Below are 15,047 nucleotides of genomic sequence, written 5' to 3'. Positions count from 1 at the left end.
GACGAGTATTATTTTAGCATACATGATTTAAAGATGAAATAAACACAGAAATAAAAGATCTCATAATTCATGCCTTCAAAACGAACTACCGTATTTGCGTACATGTAACGTCGTTTGAGTCTCCGGGACGATTTACTTGGATATTATCGTAAATGGTCAATTCGCTTTTGCATATGTTTCGCTGTATTTGCATATGTTTCAACGACACAATACGACGGATGCAGGCACGTAAATTTCATTTAACTTTTCTATGCTAATAATCCTCCCCCTGAACGGGACGCGCGTCCTCCCGCTCGCGTCATGGCGTGAAGCAGAAAAAAAATGCGTACGAGATGCTATTTGCATTTGTAACGATGCGTTCTGGGCACAGCTCGAGGTCGCGGCGAGTGTTGAGGGAAGCCAAAACCAGAGACAGCTGGTTGCGCCTCTCTTGGGTCTCCGGAGTGGAGACATCCGGTTCTGACGAGCTCGAAACTCGTCAAAATACACAAATCGCTAGCACGTCCCGCACGCGGCGTTTTCCCGCGGGAAGACGTGAGACAACGAGACAAATGGCGGGAATGGAAACGTTTCTCTCGATCAACATCAACTCTCTCTTCGCTGGAAAGATAACACGGATAATTAAAACCTCATGGTTTTCATCTCACAGAAAATATTGCATTTCCTGGCCATATCGTGAATATTAAAAATTAAATAATCTTTCTTTATATACTTTACATTGCTTTTGCATAGCGTTAATCTTTTAATAATCTTTTAATAGCGTTAAGCTTTTATGAAATTTTCCTAAAGCAAAACTTTTAATAAAATGTCATGTCAAAATCGATAAAAGAATAAATATCTTTCTTATAGAATAAAGATTTTCGCTTTATTAAATATCTTGATAATAATATCATTTATTTCGCTTCATGAAATTTCCTTCGAGTAAAGAGTTTATGCTTTTAATAAAATGTCAAGTCAAAACCGACAAAAGAATAAATATTTTCTTAAGAGAATAAAGATTTCCGGTTTATGAAAAGTCTGATTAAAAATCCATGACGTACAATATTTGACGCACAAAATTTTACTGTATGCACTACTGTTCGAAATCTTTTACCGGCGTATCGATAATATTCCATCAACGCGTAATCCACATCGGACAAAACAAACCGCATGTCCGAATCGCCGTAGCCGTGTAACGCGCTCTCCGCGTATCGGTTATTAAATATATTTCCATTTCCGCGGCACCAAATATTGTTCCATTATTCGAGAAAAACAACGCGGCCGCCGGTTTCCGCGCTCGAACAAAATAAACGTATCGCGTATCCGTGAAAGGGAGAGAGAGAAAGAGAGATGCTTTTTTTCCCCATATCGCGCATTAATGACCACTCCCGTCGTGGCTTACGCGATAATAAAGCAGCGGGCGGAATGATCGTAGGAATCAATGCGCCTTGTTGTTCGGCTCTGACCCATTTCCGGTTTCGTCGCGGTCCATCGCGATGTTTGGTGCGCGCGCGACCATAAAACGTACCGGCGACCGTAGATATCCCGGTAGTAGCTGCACACGGTTTCAGCACGGAAACGCAATTCGCGGGACATCCCAGACCGAGATGTTACATACGTATGTCCGTATCCACTATTCGGGACACGTAACGAAATACACGATGTCCTGTACAACAGCGTCAGCACTCCTCGCATTAGCGACCCATGAAAACGCACGCATCATCGTTGCTGGCTGCTGATCGAAACGAGCCCACCCCCACGTCTCCTCCCCTCTTGAAAATTCCTCATACGCATTTGCGAATCGCATGCGATTCGTGCTGCAAATCAGGCGACGCATTGTTACGCGAATACGTAACACTTTCGTGAGTAATCACGTTGATTTGTTAAATTATTACATTAAATGAATTATTCTCTACATAGAATAATATCGTTATATACTCGAAAAAGCTACGGAAACGTCAAGTTTCAGGAAGACAATTACGTAATAATTTCTTTCATCTAATTTTATTTGACATATTTCTCGTATTTAAAATATATATTAAATAATTGCATTTATATTAAAGTATAGAAGAGCAATTTTAGAAGAGATAAATAAAATAAATATATCTTTGTTATCGTCATTATTTTATTAATTATCAGTGAATAGAATTGTGTGCCTGCTCGCGAGAGATAGACTTATTCACGATATTCATTAAGTAATGTTCCGTTTCGCAGAAGGAATATTTGCGCAGCCAAACTTGGATGCGTTGAAAAGCAGAAGTGCACTTTGCGATGGTGCATTTCGGAGTAACATCACTGCAGGACGCCCGGGTATCCGCCCTTGACGGCCCTGCGGCGTCGAATGACAGGACGAGCGGGTCAATGGAAACGAGCAATTCGATCCTGCCACTGTCGACATGTACTTCGAATGGCCCTTGTCCAGAAATAATTGTACATGCCTAGATTGCCTCGGCGAGGAAACGCTACATTAGTGCAGAAAAAGTGAATACATTGATTCAAAAATCAATATCATGCGTGCATTCTCATTTTAAATCCTGAAATTAAATCTCTCTTGAATATTTTAAATCCTGAATATATTATTATCCCCGAAATTATAATTACCCTCTTGTCAAATCATTGCGTTGTAAATTATGTTACTCTGTAAAACGACAGATGGAATAAATCTCTGCTTTCACTACACCTACATATGAATTAATATTGCGTTCCGTCACTTCGTTTCTCCGTAGCTTCAGTGTGTGTTTGTATATCGCCACTTTTATTATAATATTTATTACTTCTATTCCCGTTGTAGTTTCCTCGACTTTTTTCCCTTAAATAGTTTTTTCCCGTACATGAAGTGCATCTCTGTTACACGCAATGCGAACGACACAAATGCGCGGGATCGCGTTTCCGTTACTTTAAAATAATATGGCAAAAACCGTCGGATGTCCGCGCAAAAGCGGCGATTAATGTTGAAACAGTGTCGATTGATATTGACTGCGATGCAATAACCGACGGCGATGCAGGCGACGCCGATGCTGCGCCTTGCACCGCTGCAGGGAGGACGAAATACGAATGCGCGCGTAATAGTAGTAGTAGTCGTCTGGTGCATATGGAAATCAGACCTTTCATCGATCGCATCGGGCTGACGTATCGATCGACACACGAGACGACGTTAGCGCGCCGGGCCGGATGAACGCGACCTGGGGAATAATGTATACTATCGGAATATCGACACACTCTGACAGATCAGTACACACTGCCCCACTTTATGCGGCGCCGCGTCGGCGAAAAATTAACTATTCATTCGCGCGAATAACAACAATAGCCGCCGAATGAAATATCGAAAGATGGATGCCAATTTCCGGAGCCCGAATGTTCAATTGTTTCCTACGAAAATGTACTTTGAAAAATTAATGAGGAAATGTGAGGCTGAAGAAGGAGAACTAGTCGGTAGAGATAGATAAATTTCTATGGATGAATATTTAAGCAAGTTAAATTTCTTTTTGTTAATCGTTGTATCGAAATTTTAAAGAAGCTTGAAATGATTACAATGGTTTGTTACCTATTTACATTCGCCATTTATTTACATTCACATTTAATGCATCAAAGTCACTTAGTTTATAACGTTAACTACCTCGAAGGTTTGTCATTAATAACGTGGACATTTTTATCAGCTTGCTTTTTGTGGTTAAAGAAATATCCGGTTGTTCTATAATAACTTCATCAGAGTATATTAATTTATCCAGGACATTGCTAAATTCGCAACTCATGTTTGAAAATGATTCTTGGTGGCAAGACATTAATGCGATACGGCATTTAATTAAAGATCTGTCAACTATTTCACCTTTACAGCCGAAAAAGAGCTATTAAAATGCGCCAGAAGTTTGATGCGCGCGAAATGTATCGATTAATCCAACCAAGACACATTCCCATAATAGGAAAACTTTTCACTGCGGGACATTATGCGGCAATTCGATACGCAGTGCTAATGCGATTTAATGAGTGTCGATCAAGGAGGCAAAACATGCGACTAGGTCGAGAACGACGAACATTCAGAAATGCAGCAGCGCGTTAACGTCTTCCGGTCAATTAAGCTTCATTGTGTTGCGAAGGAAGCGGAAGTGATATTAGCTCGACATACAATTCTTTGTGCTGACCTTGTGTGAGTTTAAATGTCGAGGTTGTTACCCGAGTTCAACCCTCGCTTAGGCGGGCTCTTTGAACCACCAGCATTAATTTGACATAGGATTATTTTAGCTATTTGCTACAAGATTCAAATAAATCCAAAGCAACAGCGATAGAAGTGTAAAATCGATATAAATTCAGTTTGTTACAGAGAGAATATAAACTGAATAAATTTTGAATAAATTTAGCGTTATATGTCTCTTCATTAGAAGCTGACAATCTTAATTGAATATATATGTATATTTAATTAATATATATATAATCAGACTCTGTGTAACGAAATCGCCAACATTTATAAGCAATAAAATCGGTTATCAACGTAATTGAGAAAGAGGAATATTAGAAAAATTTTAAAATAAATTATAAATACATGAACAATTAAATATATATGTATTTAATTGCTCATGTAATTATACTTAAAAATTTTTCTAATACTCCCCTTTCTCAATTACATTGATAGTCGATTTTATTGCTCATAAATGTTGGCGATTTTACACAGAGTCTGACTTCAAGCGCCATATTTCACTTACGCTATTAACGATAAACTCCTCGCATTCTGTTTTATTGGCGATGAACTTTTTTTGTCTCATCCAGGCACGAGCCTGTCGTTGGTTAAATCCGGAGGGCTGCGTGATGTCGTGCGTAAGTGCAAAAGGTTCGTTGAACATAATCGCCTATCAGAGGGGAGTTTAACGCGATTTCACAATCCCTGATCGCAGTGGCGTAAAAACGGATATAGCCCGGTATATTATCGAAGCACGACGCTACAACGGAGACCTATTGCCGGGTGCATAATTTCGGTCGGACCTCGTTTTATGCATGAAACATACGTAAAAGGTCTTCCGCTCCTCGTAAATGCTATTTTTGTAAAAATAGAATAATCAAAACTATACAATGTCTTCCCCCACATTTCAATTTTAACAATTTGTCAACGTAATATGCCATTCTTAATATAAATTTGAGAAAGATTTGAAATTTCATAGTTGTATTAATGTAATCTTTTCTGATAATTATGAAAAATATTAATTATGAAAAAGAGTTAATACTTTGTGGAACAACAAAAGACTAAAAGGACAAAACAGTATATTATAGTTAGTTCGTATGATGTAAAAAAAGACGAGCCTTGGGGCTCATAAAAATCATTTTGTTGCAAGATACCAGTAGCAGTGGTTACTTCTCTTCGTTACTTTTAACCTTTCTGAACTTTTTACGGGAATGGGAATGTGTTTCTGCAGCACAGCTTTGTGTTCAACAACGTATAAAGAAACTTAAAACCTGGTAGATTATTATCCTCGAGTTTCCTATCCTTTTCTCCTGTTTTATCTCGCATTCGAGCAAAAGCGATTTAAGCAACGTAACAATGAAGGCAACATGTGAAGTCTACATAACTCATAATAATTTCTGGCAATATTCTAGATGAAACATAATACATAATGCGAAATACAAAAATATACACATATTAGTACGTATTTTGAAAATTTTCTTTAAAGATAAAATAATTTATAGATATAAAATAATTTTTTTTCTTTATAATTAATATAATAAAAAAACTATTGTTTTCTAAATATTATACAAATATTTTTTTATATATAAAATATTTTCCGATTCTGAAATAACAAATTAGAATATTTTATCACAAAAAACAAATATAATAAATATATTTTAAAACATTTTCTTTGGTTATTATCCTCATTCTTATTAATCAGCTTTTCCAGATTATTTACTATACATTTAGAATATAAATCGGAAGATTTTCTAATATACATAAAAATTATATTAATTCAATACTTTCAAATAACCGAGCAATGTCGTGATAAACATGCATTGAAAAAATTGACGACTACCAAGCCTCGCTGTTTGCGTTATATTCAGATACAATCGCCGACCGCCGGCGCAAAAGAAACTACATCGTATCACGGGCGTGTATTTTGTACTATCAAAGGTCCAGCACGCACGCGGATATAACTGCGGCTCGTAACCACATCGTACGAGTATCGACGCAGGGTGCATTTCGATTTACGCCGGGCGTGTAATTTACTTTTATCGCGCCGCGAATCGACTGTACCGAATGGCCGGTGCCAGCTCTTATCTATCGCGAGAACCGCCGTAAAACGACTCCATCTTGAATTTTGCATCGATCTCGATCGATCGATCGCGAAGCGATGCGATGCAATGCAACACATAATCGAACAATTCGCGAGTTGCATCACGTGAGCGCGACCATAATCCAGTTGCGAGGTGGGAATGATAAGAGAAATGGTCCGGTAAATATGTAACTCCGCTTTTTACGAGTCCAAGTTCGATTATTTCTGGCGCGAGTGCGAACAATAGTTCATTGCCGACGCGAAGTCTTGCGAAAATATTCTGCGTGTGCGGAAAAGCAACAAGACGTATCCAATCAACTTTACTTGCGATCGCCTGGAAGAAGAAGAAGCTAGAAGAGCGCCAAGATAATTACCATCGAGCGGCTGAGAATATTCAGATCTTGAGTGTCACCGACATCGTCGTCTCTCAATTTTCCTCTTCCCAGCCACTCGACCGCAATGTTTCCTTTGTCCTCCTAGCATTCCTAGCTCTCCCGCTTATACTCCGACGTCTCGGGATTTCACAAGAATGTATTCTATGTGTGAAATATTCGATCTCTCTGAGAGAGAACGGCACTTTGAAGCTTTAAATCAAATTTATCGCAGACTAGAATTATCTAGATTGTAAAACAATTTGTATTAATCTCACATTTATAATTGTCAAAAATTGTCAAAAACAAAACGACCAACAATTAAATGAGTAGATCTTACTGGAATGGTTATAGAATTTAATAATAAATGTTGTATATTATAGAATAAAATTAGATATTTTCTTTTTCGCATGTGAATAAAATTAATGAATGATGGACAAAAGAGTTAAATTAAAATAATCTATCGAAGATGCATCGAAGATTCGCATCGTAATTTTGCAAGGAATATGAGTCGTTTCAGAGAAATCAAAATCAAACTAATCTTACGGTTGAGAGACAGAGCGGGATAACGAAGCTTAAGTCATTTCGCATCGAGACGCTGATCATCCGAGCCGTCGAACAAGTGATGCACCGCAATCATTATTCCTTGACAGGTAAAATACGCGCGGGGTCGCGACGTGCACGATCTAGTATGGCGCATCGATTTGTTGAGGCTCTCTTCACTCACGGAAGGCCTTTAGTTAAAACCTGATTTACGACACGAATTCCACGATATGCGGCTCGTATTGATAGTTGAATAGAGTATCTACGGCAAACCGAGAGTGCACTTTCGGGATTAAAAGCCGTAATTCGCGGTGCTCGATTTTCCGAAGAACAACGCGTACACAAATGTTCACTATCGAAGCGAAAATGGCTTGAAAATAACTTGAATCGGCGGGAAGGATTCGACGCGTCCAATAATATCAGTTTTTACATAAAAGTTAGATAATAAAAAGGATAAATTTTGGCAATAAAATAATAAAATAATATATAAAATAGATTCTACATCATACTTTCTTTTATTCGAAAGGGATTCTTCGTGAAATTAAAAGCAGCTTTCTTAGGAAAAATTTAAATATTATATTTTTTTTTTAAATATGCGCATTTTCATTCTCATATATTTAGGATATTTACTTGGAATTACATAACGACCTAAAATACAAATTTCATTCAACTTTCAATATTTTCGTGCCTTTATACGAAAATGCGACGTTACACCTATAAAAAAACGCGATCGATTCTTTTTGGTGTATCTCGGAACTTTGCAGGAAAAAACCTTTCCGCGGACCTGGCTAATCCCACGGGATAAAGCTCTCCCCATTGCATTAACATAGTCCCGGGGATGATCCTGCCTCGTTTGCACGATACTCTGAGAAACGATCTGATAAGAACCGACCGATCTCCACGCCGAGGGCACTGGTGAGCTCGACAGCAAAGAGAGAAGGGTAATTGTATTTGCATAGATTCGAGATCGGCTTTGCTTCGTGGATTAACGCGTCGTTTGACTGCAGTTAGTGATTAGGCATAGTTACAGTGTGGCTGATTTAGTAGACGCAGGAGATTCCAGAGAAAGCATTACATCGGCGTATACAAAAGAAATTACACTGCCGGTAATTATATTCAACGCTAGAGAATTGGATGACTTATTTATATCGGTTGATTTTAAATTTTTCTCGCGTTGCAGCCACCATTTTTCAAATGAGTATTTATATATATACAATTTTGTATGTATGTAGAAAAAAATGCAATTGTATTGTATCTTCTATAATATATTTTATGCATATGAATCAGTTATTTTCAAAATGAAAAAATATGTATAATATTTTTGTTAGTTTTATTAAAAATGCACATTATATACACATATGCATGTATTTAAATTAGAAATTTAATTCTCTGCATGATTTTATATATCGATTAATAGTTTGGACTATCAGAGCAATATTTTACGAGAATGTCCTTCATCACAAGTGACCTCTTCTTCCTAAGCAATTATTCTTTCAAGTATAATTCAGAGATACCTTTTTCGTGGTTCCCGCGGTTTTTATCTTACCACTTTACGCATCGCGTTACACGCAAAATGTTCGGGGACGCAAACGCCGCCACTCAGGGATAATCTTTCAAGGTAGGGAAAACCGCCGCGGTCAGACGAGAGACAAGCCCGCCATTACCGTATAAGTTTTCTCAAGAGCACAGTGTGTATCTCTACTTCCGAATAGGCGTGCCTGCGTTCGTTCGCGGAGGATTTGGATACATTCGGTTGTGTTTCGACGCGAGGATCTGCCTCTCTTCTTCATCCGTCTCTCCCCGATTTTTATGCCCTCCTCAAAGGACGTGTAACTCGGCAAGTGTTTCAGCCGGAAACTCGAGTGGGTACTCTCGTGAGCGGGGATTCGCCAAGTTTCTAAAATGATGCAGGGAAAAGCGGTGTAGGCGAGAGAGGCTGAGAGGAAGGTACGCAAGAAAGATTTCACGACCCTTAATCTGGGTTAGATCTTCGAGCCCCGTGGGCTGTCATTTCCTACTAGCACACCCTATTGTCTTTAGGCTTATCTCTAGAATCGTTGAGAACGTCGTGTAGCTGGAAGGAAGGAAGTATCGAAGTTTTACGACCCTATTTCCGCGGATCGTCGCGACTCGCTAAAAGTCGATAAAACGCTGGATACGAAGAGTCGTATTCGAAGATATTGTTTGAGAAAAAAATAGTGACGTGACACAGGTCAGTAAATAAAGCTAATGTTAAACCAGTAATTAATATGTTCCCAGAAGCTATCATTAAGACAAATTTGTATAAAAAAGAAAAATTTTTAGAAATATAAAATGCACAAAAAAGAGATACAGTTGAGAAACTTCTCATCTTTGCAATTATTTATATCATCTTTTCCTGTACGTATTTTATCAAGACATTATGTAATAATAATAACAATAAAACGTGATAATATCTGTGATTTGCATCATTAATTTGCGAAATTAAACATTTTTATAATGAAGAGCTTTTAAACAAAGAAGAATCGGGTCGAAATCATCTTTGTTAATATGAACTCTTCTGTCCCTCAGATAAAGTCTTCAAGAAAAGGGTTTTTCGATGATCGAATCTTTCTGGAGATAACGTTAAAGCGAGATGTCAGAAAATCGATTTCATCTTCAAATCTTCGAATTTCCCTTCACTTCTCTTCATCAGAATCTCGAAGAAAGGAACTTGGAGCTTACTTGGAGCTTTGCCCTTCGTTACAAAACGCTCGTGAACGTGTTTCAAGGGTCCGGTTGTCCCCTGTCTTCGACAAGGTCAGGTCGAGGAAACGGTCTCTTGTCGGAATGCTTGAAGGACCGTCGTTTGATAGGCCATCTTAATGAAGTGCTCTCAGGAGGCGACGTGAGAAATGACCTTTTTCAATGAGGATAGCTCTTCACGATACTCGGACGAAGAAAGCAATCGCTGTTACTTATTGCGAGATAAACTGGAAGGCTCGAGGAAGAGAAAAAGAAGAATTAAATGTTTCTTTTGTCATGCAAAAAAAAATAACTGTACATTAGATTGATATCTAAGGTAATATGCCTTGCCAATTCATTCATTACGATTTATTATAATTTTTGTATGTATATATCTAACGTAAAATGTCTTCTTTTTAAATATATTAAAATTTCCGGGAGTCGAGGATATCTGCAAATAAAACGCTAGCATCTTCTCGTAGCACCTATCTGCTAAAAGTCATCGAACTTCCGACGATTATGGAACTTTCCTCCTTATTCGCGGGATTTATTTAAAGCCGTTCGTTGAACTGTTTAATTCGTTAATTCCGATTTAACTTTTATCGCGAACTTTGGCGAAAGAGCGCGCGCCAGAAGAGAAATTACATTTCCCTACGGGGAGAAATCCTATTTTTAAGATCGCGCAGCTTGCCTTCTCTCCCTCTCTCGCCGCACCATTTATCATCGAATGTTCAAACGTCGAAATTAGCACGAGTATAATTTATTCGGCGACTGTGCGCGCGCGAAAGTCGCGAGTGAAATGCGACGCGATGAATTTATCAAGAGAAGCCAAGAAATTCGAGGACGTCAATTTCGTCGAACTGTTGCGCCGCTCTTTCGCAACTGCACTCCGTTCTCGGCGTTAAGCAGCTGCTGAGATTTATCGTCGTGCCGGTTCAGTCGATAATTAAACCACCGTAAACCGGAATAGGGGAATGACGGCGTAAACGGTCCCTCGAAATCACCCTTACGACAAAGTCCCTTCCCCGTACGCCACTGTACGCCAAGAAGCAATGGATTTCGCGATCGACAATTTACACCGTGAGTCATTATAGCTGCGGGTCCAACTGTCGGAATTATCAAAAGTGCGATGCATTTTTTCGCAATAGTTGTGGACAACTCGCAGGCAAACCGTTCAATATGGCCGGCGTAAAACGGGAAATTTATAGTTCCTGTTGGAGCGCTCGTAAAAGTGCGTCGTACGTACTTCGGTAAAGCAAAAACAGAGAGAGAAAAAGATACTATGACGACGACATCGAGAATGTTGCAAACATCGCGAGACACGCAACATTATAAAAGTACGCTCGCCGGAAAACAACGGATCGGTCTCTCGTTGCGACCTTCCTCTCGCGGAGATATATTGCAAATAAGATTACGCCGAGATCGCGAAACGCGGACGCGACTCGATAGTCGGTCCTCTCGAAAAATACACGTGCGAGACGAATCCCGAAGAAAATGGCTGAAATTCCGGCGCCTTTACCCTACCATCGCGTCGCTTTGGATGCTCTTGCGTTAACCCGGGGACCATTACGTTATCCACTTAACTTCTTCTAGTATCGATCCTTCACTGTGTTTTATTATATTCCTCCTTGCTCGGGATATACAGCGTGGTACGAGCGGACATGTTTACGTAAATGGCGATCTATTCGACTCGAACGATTTATCGTGCCACGTCGCAAGAACAGCGGAGTGCGCCATTTCTTAGATACGCACGTCAGCCAGACAAGCGAAATTACGAGTCGTCCACGAAAATATTTTTACTCGAACAAAAGGACTCACTGGGTATATTATATTTCACGTCACTGTGAGATCCGACCAAAACACGAGCGTAATTTCTTCCAACAAGTAGGCCATCGCGTTCATCGCTTACCTGCAATCAAACGAGAAGAATTATTATTAAATTATGCGCACGAAACAACATGTGAGATTAAAATTATTCGAGATTTTTGTTCGTAGGATCACGCAATAATGCATTGCCGACTGATAGCGCATTGTTTCGTGAAAAGCTCCCCAATTCGAACTTAATCGGAACTTTAATTGCATAGACCGAGCATTAATTACGAAGCAAATGATAAAACCTGTATTTCGCTCGTCTTGATGCACACGCACGCGATAATCGAAGAAATATGACCCTACCAGTAAAATAGCGAACGTTCTCGCGTATACACGAATGTCTTAGGAAGATAAGACAGAGATTTCACGATTTCCTTTTGGTGGAAATTATCGCGATGATTTCTGGCTTTTAAATTGTACGCTAATTCCGTTTAAAGATCAGCCGAACCGTTTTTCTCAAATAATCAGCTAATCGAGAAGCAAAATAATTATTTTTAAAGTATTTATAAATACAATATCATTCACAAAAATATGGATAAAAAATACCTTGAATGTCCTCTTTGAAATATATTTTCACAAAAACAATATCAAGAAAGAAACGTATTTAAGAAACAAGAATAAATATATGAATCGACACACTATATAAGATGTAATATTTTTTAAAAATTTGCAAAGTTGTAATTTTAATTCAATAGCTGTAAAAAACAATTTATCCCAAAATAAATGGAGGAAACTAGTTGATTCCCAAGAAAAACTAAAACTTGACTTATCCGTTGACGCGATAATTACCTAATGGAAATATCCCTCGGGAGAAAGACGAAGATAAACGGTAGGGCTATTGGTGGGGTAATGGTGGCAAATTCAAATGTATCGCCTAAATTATCCGACTCCTAAACGTGGGTACGGAAAGAAGAGGACGACGAGAGACGGACTTCACCCTTCGCTCGTAACTCACCCTTGTTTTTGCGCGATGCAGCGAGACTTTCACTGCGAAGCACGGCGCCTGAAAACGTTTTAACCCTCGGCTAACTCCGCCTAGCCACTCCCGAGGAAGAAAGTAAAATAAAAAGCTACTCTAACGCGCAACGATCGAAGGTCGCCGGGCTCGCGCGAACACTCGCGTTTCTAATCGGCGATAAGCGAAGGGAAAAGCAAAAGCTTCCTCCCCTCAATGTAAATCTCACGCGACGCCCTATCGCATATCTATGAGTTTGTTTATTAATTATCGCGCGCCCGTCTGTGCGACTTGCCCCCTTCTCGTTTTCGTCGCAAACACCCGTCGTGAAGCACACCCTAAAATTCCATCCTAATCGCGAATGCCCGGTAAGAGATCGCGATACACGCACCCGCGTATGCCTTCGTAGATGGCGCAGATATGTGACCAGGATCCAATGACCATTAATCGCGAATTCGTGGGTAATAAACGGAAGTTGATAAGCTACCTGCGATTCTAGTCGAATAAGCACGAATTAATTAATCAACAGATTGTTGTAAAGAAAAATATAATGTATGTAATGTATATTAGATAATGATATAGTATTAAAAACATCTGTTGTATTTTGTATAATATCTAATTGATTGCATGATTAATCATTGATATTATTAATTATTACCATTATTAATTACAATATAGGCATACATATGTGCATATATTAATTACAATATTTTTAATTTTATTATTATATTAGAATATACATTATGCTTTTATACAATTTATCAATCGTTAAATTGATAGGATAACAACAGCGTTAACGATTTTCGAAAGGGCTCGATGACGCAATTGTTACCGAAATCGTTTCATTAATCTTCTCGGGGATACCCTACCACGTTAATTTTACGTGATTCAATTAGTCGCAGCTCATTTTCTCCATCGTGACTACATTTGGAGGACTACCCTTTATAAGAGCCGTATTCTAAAATTAAGATGAATTTTGCGGCTGTTTATCTCTTATCCGGTCTGTGCGGATGCTCGCGATATATTTACTCACAAAGATCTCGTGGGAGCAAGCGTACGTCAAAGCAGCTTTCAAATCGTTACAGCGCAGCCTTTTCTAGTCATCCCTATTTAACTTCCCTCAGTCAACAAGAAATGCACAGGACTATTCGAAAATCTCCGCGATAAAATGTCGTGTCGTTGACAGTGATTTTTGGTATACATCAAAAATATAGAGAAAGATATGTATAAAAACAGCCAACTGTTTACCTGTAAACTATTTTAATTTATTTAAAACATTAGAATTTTCATATAGCAAATTACGAACGATTTAAATATAATGCAAAAATATAGCAAAAAATAACGCACAAATTGCGATATACAAAATGTTGAAAGAAGCTTATTTAAAGCATGATGTATTTGAAATTTTTTACAATATTTTATAAAAATGCAAAACTTTGAAAAAAAATAGCAACGGATTTATCTAATTGTTTAAGTATTTTTTTTAATCCGCAGATAAACGTGTGCATGTGTCTTTGATAAATATTAGCTTACGAATAATTGCGTTTGCAGTAGCACGTTGCAACTGTTACACGGTTGCGTGGCGTATATCCGGTTGTACAAATGCACGCACGGAATGCGAAGCTGCATGAAATATGCTTTCGAATAGGCTTTTCTCGTGGGCGACATTCATCCGTATCTGCTGGCGCAATCAACAAAAGCGCGCATCCATTCGCATAATTAAGCGCTTATTATTAATTAGCCGCTTCCACCAAGCTGACGCGACAACCGGAAACGAATAGGATGTCAAGGTGTCGCAGCCGTTGATCAAATTTGTCTACTTTCTCCCGTCTGTATTCAGTCGGTCGCGACGCTCGTTATCCAAATTACACATCGAAAAATTACAGCGTGCGATTAACGCTTATTTTAACATACGTAATGTTTCAACGTAACGTTCCGATACTTCCAACTTGGCGCAACATTGCCTATTAACGAAAGCAAATGAATGTACGATTATATTTTATCGATTATGGCGCGTCATTAATTTCCGTAAATACGTATCAAATTAGGAAATATCAAATCGCAATAATCAAATATCAACATTTACATGATATAAAATACAACTTACTAGTTTACATTATATTTATATAAACGGTTATAAAGATCAATAAAATATTCAGCTTTGTAATTTCCTTTCACTCAATTTGCGATATCGTATTAATTGCCAAAACTTTTTTTTCGTTAAAATAATAAATAATAATTTCGCGAATTCTACAGACTGTTTAAAATAATTAAAAATATTTTTAGCTTTAATATCCCTTTACTTAACAAAAATTCAAATTGCTCTCAGATTTCTCATTAGATAATAATAACAATAATAAAGTCATAGGAAAT

General features: G+C 38.3%; 1 protein-coding gene and 1 long non-coding RNA gene across 14 annotated transcripts in view; one reads left to right on the top strand and one right to left on the bottom strand.

Moving 5' to 3' along the window:
• Positions 1 to 15,047, bottom strand: part of LOC145975871 (uncharacterized) — a 322,438-nt gene that overhangs the window by 138,743 nt on the left and 168,648 nt on the right. The gene's annotated exons all lie outside the window — the stretch shown is intronic.
• Positions 1 to 15,047, top strand: part of LOC145975877 (uncharacterized) — a 277,761-nt gene that overhangs the window by 203,136 nt on the left and 59,578 nt on the right. Inside the window, exon 2 of one of the 4 annotated variants that reach the window (XR_014440118.1) lies at positions 2,194 to 2,764. This is a non-coding gene — a long non-coding RNA (uncharacterized LOC145975877). Of the gene's footprint in view, positions 1 to 2,193 lie in introns of those variants that run through there. The other 3 variants (XR_014440105.1, XR_014440114.1, XR_014440104.1) reach the window with 3 other exon arrangements.

Source organism: Camponotus vicinus, unplaced genomic scaffold (assembly GCF_025532165.1).
Source record: "Camponotus vicinus isolate PSW18456_S1 unplaced genomic scaffold, iyCamVici1.0 SCAF_8, whole genome shotgun sequence".
Taxonomy (NCBI): Eukaryota; Metazoa; Arthropoda; class Insecta; order Hymenoptera; family Formicidae; genus Camponotus; species Camponotus vicinus.
Note: the sequence above shows the minus strand (reverse complement) of the source record. Positions and strands in the feature narration are given on the sequence as shown.